A 14,391-nucleotide genomic window follows, 5' to 3' on the forward strand; every position below is an offset into this window, starting at 1 on the left:
AATTTCATGTCAATACAAAAACAAACACTCAAACATGCCATTACAACATTAAATAAGCAAACCCAAAATATAAAACCTACTACACAATATTTACGTTATAAAATTAATTGCAATCACAATTCTATACAACAAACACACTATCACCATTTCAAGTCACCTCTAATACAAATATTCATAAATAAGAATTCACTCACATACACACACACACATATATCTAATTTCAAATAAAGAAACATACAAAGTACATGTTGAGATAAACAAACATGCAATATACAAATTCAACTAAACACACAACATAGAATTTGAAGTCAATAAAAGAAAACACTAAAATATGCTTATGCAACTTTAAAGAAACATAATTTAAATAAAATATATATTATGAATTATGATTATATGTAATGATATAATTAATTTGAATTTTAAAATGTATGAGAGGCTTTTCTAGCAGCTGTGTGAAAAATATAAAACAAAAAAATTTTAAAATGTATGAGAGGTTTCCGAGCAGCTGTGTGAAAAATATAAAACAACAGATCTAGAGGGCCATTATGTGGCTTAAACTATCCTGGGAAAAAACAGTAGGAATGATAGAGGGACTAGCTAATACTAGACCAGACTTGGAGGGGGGCATTGAATACCCAAAGAAGGGGAAGGTTGTAATGTAACTGATTCCAGGGGATTGAAGCTAAAAAGGGCTATACATATATAACAAAGAATTCCCAATTGATGCGAAAGAGCTGAGCTGGATTGGATTATTATTAATGTAAAAGTTGAATAAACTAGTGATGATAAGAAAAAAAGAGTAACTCACATAACATAGCTATATGTATGTATTATTAAGTTTAATAAACCTGTCAAAAGAAAGGAAGGCTAACTGCAAGATGATATAAGTGGGAAGTTGGTTCCATTAATGAGTTTGAGTAGTTAAGCTGAATCTAAATCGAGAGACATGCTTACACAGGTGGATAGAAATAATATGGTTAAAATTATGGAGGAAACAAAGCATTAAATGAAAAATTCATTGGTATGGTGGACACATCCATGGCTCGTAAAGGAGGAAAAAGAGCATTAAATTCATACCGGGTAATATAACTAAAGACGAAACAGAGCCTTAAATGAAAAATTCATTCCATTTAATAGAGGTGGTATGGTGGACACATCTGAGGAGGAAACAGAGGCTTAAATCCATGGCTCATAAAATTATTGAATAGGAAATAGAGCCTTAAATCCATGTCTAATACACTGGGCAAAAGGGTACAATTATTGAGGATACGATCCTTAAATCCATGCCTGTGCACTCGGCACAAGGGTAAAATTATTGAGGAAAATAAAGCCTTAAATCCGTGGCTGATGCTTAAAACAATACACAACTAACAAGTTATACCAAAATGGGAAAAAACAACAACCAAACCACAGGTTATAGGAACAAAGAACACAAGACACAACCATGGGCCAAACTAATAAAGAAAAAGAGGTTTTATACAGGGAAATTACAAACTAATCAAATCCAAATAATACAGAGACAGTGATGCTTGAATTCCTAGGGGAAAAGATACACTGTTCAAGCTAGAGTGCAAGACATGCGTGCAACGGCTAATTGAAGCAATGAAAAAAAATAGGATTTATTGAGGAGGAAGTAGAGCCTTAAATTCAAAATAAAAATGGCTAAAGCGCCTAGTTTAAACTAATAAAAAAGACACAAATACCTGGAATTGGGATTTCATTCGATTTTGTTTCTTTAGCTAGATAGACTAGGCTTGGAACAACAACCACTTCTTTTCTTCTTTCATTTATTTCGCTGCAACACCAGCCCTTCATTTTTACAATGCACCCAACAGAAACACAAGGTTATGAAATGGAATTAGCTCTCGCAAAGGTGAACATAATAGACACTGAAATGAAATTAAATAGAATTGAATTAAACCTAGAGTTGCATTCCAGACTACTGTCGGAAGCAGCTCACATGTGCATATAAATATCAAGTTATACGCCCCCGCCATACCGAATATTCCGACGACTCCACTCGCTAACTGCACGCCAGTGAAGAATCCCATGTGACCAGTGTTGGATCGAGATTCGAACCCTAAACATTGAGTACCGTCGACGTCAAGCTTCCCAACAGACTAGCCAGTCCGCTCAACAGCATGGTGGAGACGAGCATCGCCCTTCTTTCGAATTTGTCGAGCATAGCTGCCGTGAGGGCATAGGTAGGTATTTCTGTGATTGCATTGAGGAAAACACACACATATAAATTAGTACTCAGATTTACCATGTTCAGGCTTAATCCATAATACCCTGCACCACATACGAATCATAATACCCTACACCACATACAAATCAGATGAACCCTATTAAAACCATCCTCATACACGTCACGGGCGACTTGAATACGTCCACCAGGCTTCCCGATGGTTCCTCAGGCTCTGCAGGAGTGTGCTCGTCCCCGTCCAATGCCAACGATACTCCCGCTGGCAGAGATTTCTGTTCTTGGCCGCAATCGATCTCATGACTTTCATGGCATCTTCCAGCCTGCCCTTGACGAGGTACCATCGGGGGGACTCTGATACAAATGGCAGAACGAAAAGGCAATACAAGACCGAAGGAATCGAAGCGACTATGTACAGATATCTCCAGCGACCAGAAAAGTAGCAGAGAGCTGGAAGCAGAGCTATGCCGAGGGAAAAGAAATACAAAGTCAACATGCCAACTCATCCTCTCTTACATGGCCTGACAGGTTCAGTCGCCAAAACGAAGGACGATAGCCGAACGCCGCCAATGCTAATTCTTGTCAATAAACGGAGAATCAAATAAACCCAGAAATTGGGCGAGAAGGCCGTCAAGAAACTGAGGATGGTGTTGCAAATACAGACCAACCTCAGCACTCCCTTCCCTCCCAGCAAAGAATCCGACAATTGCCCAAATATCCCTGCACCCGCATCAGTAAATAAACATCAAGATCCAATAACTGTAAATTCTTAAAGATCTAGCGGCAGCAAAGTGCATATGAAGCTTCAGAGGTAAAATTATCAAAATTACCGATCAAGCACCCGATGAAAAACGCGGACTGCAAAACCCCAACTTTATATTTCTGATCACAAACGAGACCCATTCAGAAACCGTTGAAACTCCGCTCCCTCCGTCCCAGCCCCATGACGCCCGATCCATGGAACACACAGATCCCGTGGAACTGCAGGATTCGAACCCATGCTTCATGGAAAGGAAATCGTCAAAGGGTTTCTCTATGTTGCAGTGCCAGTTGGGCTCATAGTCTGCAAAAATCATGACCATTGTATGAAAGACCTCCAGAGTCCATGCGAGACTGTAGAGCACAAAATGCTTGAGCTGCCATCGTCTGAATTCTCCCGTCCATTTTTGAATTGAGAGTTCATTATTTATTGGTTTTTTAAATTTCAATTCTTACTTTTCTCCTTTTTGGAAAAGGATGGGTTGATGCTTTTGGTTTTTTTAAATTTCTATTCTTGTGCTTTCTATTTTTGAAAAAAGATGTCAAGTATATGTTTTTGCTGTCAGGTTCATGCTTTTTCCATCCACGTTGGGCCAATTCTTTTCTTGTGAGGTTCATTTTGTTGCCATGCTTTTTCCGAAGGGAAATATCAAACACACATCTTGTCAACACGGCTTCAATTTATATTTTTTATTTATTTATTTGCAGTTTATAATTGAGTGTTCATTTAATTTTTATTTTAAAATTTTATTTATTTTTGGGATGTTTGTAGTAGGGTGTTGAAAGGCTTTAGGATTGAAGAGTTTGATGGATATATTATGTTATTTGTTTTTTATTTTATTTAATACTTGTTATATGAAATTTATTGTATATTAATATTATTTTTTATTTAAAATTGCAAAGCAATCTGTATTTAGGGTAAGTGCCTTGACAAATTTGTAAAAACAGATTTTAATAAGTTTTAAAAAGGGCAAGTGGAAAATTGTGTGCGTGCGAATCTTTACAATGAGGAGTGTCCTCCTTGATATATAAGAATATGGGAATTAGTGTAGCCATATAAATGAAATGGCTAGCAAACTCAAATTAACATCAAAACACTCACCTCTCGATATATTTCACAGAGCCAAGCCAAAAAAAAATCATGAACATCTCAAAACTGATAATTAAATTTGTATTTAAAACTCATACTTAATTTGTGTCTTTCATAAAAATTTTCTATTTAATACTCGAGTAGGATTCTTGTCCATTTTACTTTTCTAGGAAATAAACTTACTAAGGGCTTTTAGAAATGTAACTGAATATTGTTTATCAACCCTAATGTAGTTGGATTTGAGATCTAACGTGACATATGAGGGGGTTGGGTGGATGGGAATTTTTTAAACCAATTTGTGTCAACTCAACCCTAATGTAGTTGGATTTGAGATCTAACAGCATATGAGGGGCTTGCGTGGATGGGAATATTTTAAACCAATTTGTGTCAACAACAAGTGAGACATATATTTCTATGAATTATTATTTAGAATTTACATTTCTTCTACTCTTCCATTGTTATAGTTAGCCTAGTGAAAAACATTTTTTTTATTCTTGATTTGCTAACAAGATGTAGCACTGTACAGGACATTTTTTAGCGTGCCAGCTTTCCCTCTTTTGCATGGCTACTATTCTCAACGTCCCATTTTGATATGGCTTCTTGAAACTTATGTTTTTTTTCATACCCACATTTTAATTTGGTCTTAGGTATGTTCTTAATAGTTTTATGAAAGTATGCATTTCACCATGAAAATTACACGTACTTAAATTAAAATCGTATTGAATTAACTTGATTGCATGTTCCTATTTAATATTCATGCAAACTAGTGTGGTACTCAATGGTCGTTGTAGACAATTATGTTCAACCTTTAAACGTGGTATTTGAAATGCACTTTATTTACAGTTCTAGGGATAAAGAAGTAAATGGCATCTCTTACTTTTTTGAATTTCTTCATTGCCACTATTGTTCGACTATTAAATGATTAATGATGTTAATGGATATTTTTAAAAAACATATCAATTTATTAACATCAATAAAAATAAATTATGATAAATTTTTGCCTTAGTCACATTATTATTGTTATGGTATTAATATTTATTAAAAATAGCTACTAATTATGTTTTTTTATCTTAAAATGTTATGTTATCAAAATATTTATGTTTTGTTGCAAATTTTCAAATTAACTTATCAATATATATATATATATATATATATATATATATATATATATATATATATATATATATATATATATATATTAACTGGTTAAGATATAAATATATCTTAATCAGTTAAAAAAGAAAAAAGAAAAAATACAAATCTCATTATAATTAAAACTCAATATAATAAATAAATATTAAAATATTATACAATAAAAAGATAAGACTTAATTAAAGATATATAAAATACACACATTCAAGTTTATAATAAAATTCATGGCTAATACAAATCAGCATAACAAACACAAGCATTCATTGACAAAACACTTTGTAAACATACTTAATCAATTTCAAATAAACAAAGATACAATATACAATTTCAAATGCAATGAAATATAAAATTTAAACACACAACATATAAAACCTACTATGCACTATTTACACTATAAAATTAATTGCAATCACAATTCAATACAACAAACACAGTATTACAATTTCAAGTCACCTACAATACAAATATTCATAAATAAGCGCGCACACACACACACATACACATATATATATCCAATTTCAAATAAAGAAACATACAAAGTACAAGTCAAAATAAACAAACGTACAATATACAAATTCAACTAAGCACACAACATACAATTGTAATAGTGTGTTTGTTTGTTGTATTGAATTGTGATTGTAATTAATTTTCTAGTGTAAATAGTGAGTAGGTTTTTACTTTGTATATTGTGCGTTTGCTTATTTAATATTGCAATGGCATGTTTGAGTGTTTGTATTTGTATCGACTTGAAATTGTATGATATGTGTTTCCTTATTTGGAACTTTATATTATTTGTATTTTTATTTGTATTTGTATTTTGTGTTTGATATTTAAAAATTTAAAATCGTATATTTGCTTATTTAATTTTGTATTGTAGGTGTTGTCTGAAATTGCATATACATGCGAGAATATGTTTTGTCGAATGTTTGTATGTGTAGGTGGCTTTGTGAATGTTTGTAAATGTATGTCTTTAAATTTTATATTCCATTTCATTTGAAATTGTATATTGTATTTTTGTTTATTTGAAATTGATTAAGTATGTTGACTAAGTGTTTTGTCAATGAATGATTGTGTTTGTTATGCTCATTTATATTAGACATGAGTTTTATTGTAAACTTGAACCTGTGTATTTTATATAGATTTAATTAAGTCTTATATTTTTATTGCATAATACTTTAATGTTTATTTATTATATTGAGTTTCAATTATAATGAAATTTGTATTTTTTCTTTTTCTTTTTTAATTGTATTTGGTTAAAATAAATAAAAGCGCGCACACACACAGACATAGATATCAAATTTCAAATAAAGAAACATACAATGTACTAGTCAAAATAAACAAAAATACAATATACAAATTCAAATAAACACACAACATACAACTGTAATATTGTGTTTGTTTGTTGTATTGAATTGTGATTGTAATTAATTTTGTAGCTGTAAATAGTGTGTAGGTTTTTACTTTGTATATTGTGCGTTTGCTTATTTAATGTTGCAATGGCATGTTTGAGTGTTTGTCTTTGTATTGACTTGAAATTGTATGATATGTGTTTCCTTATTTGGAATTGTATATTATGTGTTTTTGTATTTGAAATTGTATTTTGTGTTTGATATTTAAAATTTTAAAATTGTATATTTGCTTATTTAAATTTGTATTCTAGGTGTTTTCTAAAATTGCATAAACATGCGAGAATATGTTTTGTCAAATGTTTGTATGTGTAGGTGGCTTTGTCAATGTTTGTGAATGTATATGTTTAAATTTTATATTCCGTTGCATTTGAAATTGTATATTTTATCTTTGTTTATTTCAAATTGATTAAGTTTGTTTACCAAGTGTTTTGTTAATGAATGCTTTTGTTTGTTATGTTGATTTGTATTAGGCATGAATTTTATTATAAACTTGAACATGTGTATTTTATATAGATTTAATTAAGTCTTATATTTTTAGTGTATAATATTTTAATGTTTATTTATTATAATGAGTTTTAATTATAATTAGATTTGTATTTTTTCTTTTTATTTTTTAATTGTATTTGGTTAAAATAAATAAACACACACACACACATATATCCAATTTCAAATCAAGAAACATACAAAGTACAAGTTAAAATAAATAAACATACAATATACAAGTTCAACTAAACACACAACATACAATTTCATGTCAATAAAAGAAAACACTAAAATATTCTTATGCAACTTTAAATAAAAGTAATTTCGTAATATACAAATTAAAATCTACATTATACATGCACATTCAAATTCATAATTCAATACAACAAACACATGATTACAATTTCAAATTACATACAGATATTTGTAAATAAACATTCATACAACCATTCACGTATATATGCAGTTTCAATAAAATAAACATACAAAATACAAGTTTAAATAAGCAAACACAGAATATACAATTTCGTGTCCAAATACAAAAGAAAATAATCATTGTCAAAACCACTCATATATAAGCAATTTCAAACGAGCAAACACACACTTCAACTAAACACACCGTCAAAACAAGTGACATATACATATAATTCAAGTAAACACAAGCTTACACAATTTGAATTCAAAATATCAAACATAAATACATAAAACATTTGCAAAATCACAAACATATATATACAAATTCAAATAATGTTACATGCAATTCAAGTAAACACAAGCTTAGACAATTTGAATTCAAAATATCAAACATAAATACATAAAACATTTGCAAAATCACAAACATATATATACAAATTCAAATAATGTTATCACTCTCAATATTTAGAGTTATAATATTTCTAGTGAATTAATTAATTCCCTAACACTTTCTAGAAAATGGCTTCACAAATATCTACTCATTAGCAACTAATGATACAAAAAAACCTAACCTCAACAAAATAAATAAAAATTGGTATGATATAGTCAAACAATATTCGCAGTAAAGAAATTTAGAAAGGTAAGAGATACCTTTTTCCTTCTCTATCCCTAGAACTGTAAATAAACTTCATTTCGAATACCAAGTTTGAAGGTTAATAAAAAAAGGGTGTGACAATCTAAAAAAGTTCCAAAATATATTAAGTTCGCGAAGACTAACTCAAATATATTTTACTAAAATCTAGTACTCCTCTGGGTTGTTTGAAACACAATGAAAATTAAAAGTGGTACCATAAGTAACGCATACCTAGATATTTGTTTTTCTTAGTTTTGAATTTTCCATCATGCATAGCCAAAGTGCTAAATATGTAACCATTTCTAGTATTGCTAAATTTTCATGAAAACTAAGTTAAGTATTTTGTGGTGAAAATTTCTACTCTTCAGGCCAATAAAAATTAAAATAAGTACCATAATGTAAGACATGCTAAGGTGGTTTTTTTTATTACTTTTGTGGCAATTTCAAACAACTAAAAATTAAAATAAGTAGCATAATGTAAGACATACTAAGGTGGATCTTATTTGTTAGTTTTCACTTGTTTTGAATTTCCCATTGAGCATAGATGAAGGGCTAAGCACGAAATATAATTTCTTCTATTTCAAAGAACAAAATATTTTGCTCTTGTTTTGAAAAAAGAGCATATCTGCTGAGGAAAACCACACAATAATAAAAAAGAACCTAAAAGAAGAAAAGAAAGAATGCATCTAAAGATGCTAACAACTAATTGTGAAAACACCACAAAAAGATATGCTCTTGTTGAGACAACAAGGAAGAACATTTTATCATAATGCAACACATTACTCATTTTATCATAATGCTTCGATGCAACACATTAACTCATTTAATCATAATGCTTCAATGCAACACATTAACTATTGAAGATGACAACATAACAAAATTCTAGGTTTTGCCATGCAAGGAATATATGTAGTCATGACATGGGAATTTTTATTACGGGTAATCAATGATCAAAGATAAAAGTTGAACTAACTTATAACACTATGCAGAAAATTGTGTGAAATTACCAAACATTGTACTTTATCTACATAGTAAAAGGTTTGAAATTATTTGTAATCTATCATGCCTCAATATTGCATGGTATCAACCTAATAGCATTGTATGAAGGATATTTGTTACCATGGCTTTTTGTAAATTATAAGGGAAATCGTTAATTATTGAAAATGTTGCTTCAAGCTGATAATGTAGCTTAGTTGTTCATTTTAATTCAAACAACTAGAATTGAATAAATGAATCCCCAAAAAATGAGGAAAATACTAACAAACAAGACAACTTCATCAATCACCAAAAACACATCAAGAATATATACCTAAACCAACATTCTTCCTATAACCAACTGAGCTCATTTCCTTAATATCAAGGTCTACAATGAGCATTGACTACCACAATAGTTTTCATGAATATTAAATAGGAAAACACAATCAAGTTAATTCAATTGGCTTTTAATTCTTTTAATTTAAGCATGTGTAATGTTCACCGTGAAATGCATAACCTGAGAAAACTATTAAACACATACCTAAGATGGAACCAAAATGTGGGTAGGAAAAAAAATTCATAAATTTCAAAAAGCCAAGCCATATCAAGTTGGGACATTGAGAATAGTAGCCATGCAAAAGAGGGAAAGCTCACCTGCTAAAAAAATGTTCAAGTCTTCTACAGCACAAAAAAATGTTTTTCACTCGGCTAACTACAAAAATGGAAGAGTAGTGATAGTTGAGAAATGTAAATACTAAATAATAATTCATAGAAATATATATCTGACTTGCAGTTTACACAAATTGGTTTAAAAAAATCCCATTCACCCAACTGCCTCATAGGCAGTTAAATCTCAAAAATCTCAAATCCATCTACGTTAGGGTTGATAAACGATATTCAGTTACATTTCTAAAAGCACTACGTAAGTTTCTTTCTTAAATAAGTAAAATGGACAAGAATCCTATTCCAATAATAAATATAAATTTTTTATGGAAGACAATTTTTTTGAGTTTTAAATACAAATTTAATTAGGAGTTTTAAGATGTTCATGATGTTTTTTTGGCTTGGCTATGTGAAATATATCATGACATGTGTGCTTTTATGTTCATTTGAGTTTGCTAGCCATTTCATTTATATGGCTACACTAATTCCTATATTCCTATCAAGACCAAAGACCCTATCAAGACCAAATTGCATGATTCATTATAAAGATTCGCACACGCGCAAATCCACTTGCCCTTTTTAAAACTTATTAAAAACATTTTTGCATATTTATCAAGATACTTACCCTACATACATATTGCTTTACAATTTTAAATAAAATATTATATTAATATCCATTAAATTTCATATAACAACTATTAAATAAAATAAAAAATAAATAACATAATATATCTCTCCAACTCTCCAATCTTGAAGCCTTTCCCCACCCTATTTCAAACATCCAAAAAATAAATAAAATGTAAAAATGGAAAATAAATAGAAACTGAATTATAAATTCCACATCCATATAATAATGAGTAACCAAAACAAACAAAAACATGAATTGAAGCCCTATTATGCGTTGGATATTTCCCTTCGAAAAAAGCTTTAATTGAAAGAGAAAAAGACAACAAAAGCATTAGCCCAATGTGGACGCAAAAAAAGAACGTGGCAACAAAAGGATCAGCCCAACGTGGATGGAAAAAGCATCAGCGTGAAGGCAAAAAGCATGAACCTGCCAACGAAAGCATCTGCGCAACGTGGATAGAAAAAACATGAACATGGCAACAAAAGCACCAGCGTGGACGGGAAAAACATGAACATGGCAACAAAAGCATGAGCCTGCACGGAAAAATCATGAACCTGGCAACAAAAGTATCTGGGTGGACAAAGAAAGCATGAACCTCACAACAAAAGCATCAACGTGGACGGAAAAAGCATGAACCTGGCAACAAAAGCTTCAGCCCAACCTGGATCGAAGAAGCATGAAGCTGGTAACAAAAGCATCAGCACAACGGAAAAAACATGAACATGGCAACAAAAACATCAGCGTGGATGGAAAAATCATGAACCTGGTAACAACAGCATCAGGGTGGACGGAGAAAGCATAAACGTGGCAACAAAAGCATCAGCGTGGACGGAAAAAGCATGAACCTAGACGGGAAAAGCGTGATCTTGGCGACAAAAGCATTTACGTGGCATTCTTTTCAAAAACAAAAAGCACAATAAAAAGCACAAGAATAGAAATTAAAAAAAAAGCATCAATCCATTCTTTCCAAAATAGGGAAAAGCATGATTCTAGCAACAAAAGCATTTACGTGGCATCTTTTTCAAAAATAGAAAGCACAAGAATAATAAAAAAATGAAAAAGGGCATCAGTCCATTTTTTCCAAAATAGAGAGAAGCGCCAGAATTGAAATTTAAAAAAACAAAAAAAACATGAACCCTCGATTTAGACGCCGTAAAACACTCTTATAGCTGTTGAAGGGAGGGAGTTGGGGAATCCCTATATTAAGTATTTATCGTTTTTTCTCTTATCTCTGGTATGCTTGTGCCAGTATGCTTGTGTCAGTGTCATTTGTGTTTTGGGGGGGGGGAGGAGGAGGAGGCTCTGGTATGCTTGTGTGAGTGTCATTTGTGTTTTGGCTCTATTCTGTATCGATGTTTAGGAGGAGGAGGAGGCTCTGGTATGCTTGTGTGAGTGTCATTTGTGTTTTGGCTCTATTATGTATCGATGTTTAGGAGGAGGAGGAGGCTCTGGTATGCTTGTGTCAGTTTCGTTTGTGTTTTGGTTCTATTCTGTATCGACACAGTCGAGGAGGAGGAGGAGGAGACTCTAGGGCATGGCAGTTGATTTGAGTTAAGTTGTTTAACAGTTTTTGGGAAATGGTATGGATCAAATTCAACTCTATTTGGTTTCATTTTAGTGTTTATTAGGTTCATCTCTACTAATTCCATTTCGTAACATTGTATTTTTGTTAGTTGCATTGTAAATTATTTGGATGAAAGAAAGGTTCACGTTGCAAGGAAATGAATCAAAGAAGAAAATACGAAGTTTCCTAGCCTATCTAGCTAAATAAATGAAATCGAATCCCAATGCCTATCTATCCTTTTGATTAGTTTAAACATAGTACTTTAGCCATTTTTATATTGAATTTAAGCCTCTCCTTCCTCATCAATAATTTCTAGTTTTGCTTCATTCTTTCAATTGGCCTTTGTATGTATGTTTCTAGCTCTAGCTTGACCAATTTATCTTATCCCCTAGGAATTCAAGCATCATTGGCTCTGTATTCTTTTCTTGTATAACCCCTCTTCTTCTTTATTAGATTAACCCATCGTTGTGTCGTGTGTTCTTTGTTCCTTTAACCTGTGGTTTGGTTGTTTGTTTTTCCGTTTTTCTCGGTAACGTGTTTTGTCATGTGCATCACCATGGATTTAAGGCTCTGTTTCCTCAATAATTTTACCTTTGTGCCTAGTACATCAGGCATGGATTTAAGGCTCTATTTCCTCCTCGTGCCACCTGCATCAACCATGGATTTAAGTCTCTGTTTCCTCAATCATTTTACCCTTGTGCTGAGTGCATCAAGCATGGATTTAAGGCTATGTTTCCTTAATAATTTTATTAGTCATGGATTTAAGGTTATGTTTCCTCCTCAGATGTTTCCACTGTACCATTTCTATTAAATTGAATGAAATTTTCATTTAGGGCTCTATTTCCTCCTCAATAATTTTACCCGACATGGATTTAAGGCTCTTTTTACTCCTCAATAATTTTACAAGCCATGGATTTAAGGCTATGTTTCCTCCTCACATGTGTCCACCATAAGAATGAGTTTTCATTTAAAGCAATGTTTCCTCCCCCATAATTTTAACCATACCATTTCTATCCACCTATACCATTTCTATCCACCTGTGTACCAACGCATGTCTTTAGATTCAGATTCAAATTAACTACCTGTGTACGCATGTCTCTTTGTATTGTGTTGTGTGTCAATTAAACCTACTCACCAATGAATTTATTGGCTGCTCAAACTCAATGATGGAACCAACTTCCTGCTTCTATCATCTCAAGCATCTCGAAGTTACCCTTCCTTTCTTTTGACAGGTTTATTAAACCTTCAAATTAATATATATAATATCCATTTTAAAATTAATAATCTACATGCATAGAGCTCAGCTCTGTTCTGTGAGTTACTGGTTTGTGAGTTACTGGTTTATTCAACTTTTATTCAGTTCAGTTCAACTCTTTTGCGTCAATGGAATTCTTAGTTATATATGTATAGTTGTTCGACTTCTTTGGGGATTCTACCATTCCTATCGTTTTTTCGGGGAGATGGTTTAACCCACATAAATTGGAATGGCCTTCTACTTATTTTTCACACAGCTGCCGTAAAAACCTTCCATACATTTTAAAAATTAAATTAATTATATCATTAATTACAATATATAATTGTAATTTATACTATATATATCTTTATTTAAATTATGTTTATTATTTTTTGAGTTATTTCATGAATAACAATATTTGTTTATTTATTTATGATGTGTATATTATTGCAGGTTTGTTTCTAGGAATGACTCATAAATAACTCTTTTACATATATATATTTTTACTTAAATTATGTTTATTACTTTTTGGATTATTTCATGAATAAAAATATTTGTTTATTTATTTATGATGTGTATAATATTGTAGGCATGTTTCTAGGAATAACTGTTTAAATATTCGGTTAGGAAAAGTGGGAAAGAAGGTAAATTTGTTTTCCTTATTTATATATATGATATAAATCATTATTACTTTTATATGAAAAATAAATTGATAATTTTGTTTATATTATTTATAGATGTGATATAAATGATTATTACTTTTATATAAAAAATAAACTGGTACTTTTGTTTTAATTATTATATATGCAATGTAAATTATTATTATTTTTATATAAAAAATAATTTGATAATTTTCCATATATCTTGTTAAAGGAATACATTTTTGTCTAATATTTAAGTGGTATTACATACAGATTTATTTAAACGAAGGACTTCACCTTTAGTTTTTCTATTATTTATGTGATATTGCATGCAAATTTATTTCATTTACTTACATGAAGGACTTCACCTTCTAGTTTTGCTGAAAAGGTTTTTGCCAAAGTAAATATTGATATAGTTATATATTATTCTTTTCTCAAATATTGTAAGAGAATTATGCACACAATTATTAATAAAATTATCTTTTATGGAAGGGATTAAAAGTAGTCCTTCCAAGTGCTCAAGGAGGATGGGGCCCATTCTT

At 31.0% G+C, this 14,391-nt stretch overlaps 1 pseudogene; it reads right to left on the reverse strand.

Moving 5' to 3' along the window:
* Positions 1 to 1,817: 1,817 nt before the first annotated feature.
* LOC149261184 (organic cation/carnitine transporter 4-like) overlaps positions 1,818 to 14,391 on the reverse strand; it is a 30,347-nt pseudogene continuing 17,773 nt past the window's right edge.

This window comes from Pinus tabuliformis, chromosome 6, assembly GCF_031772625.1.
Source record: "Pinus tabuliformis cultivar Carrire ecotype Pingquan chromosome 6, CPIR1, whole genome shotgun sequence".
Classification (NCBI taxonomy): domain Eukaryota; kingdom Viridiplantae; phylum Streptophyta; class Pinopsida; order Pinales; family Pinaceae; genus Pinus; species Pinus tabuliformis.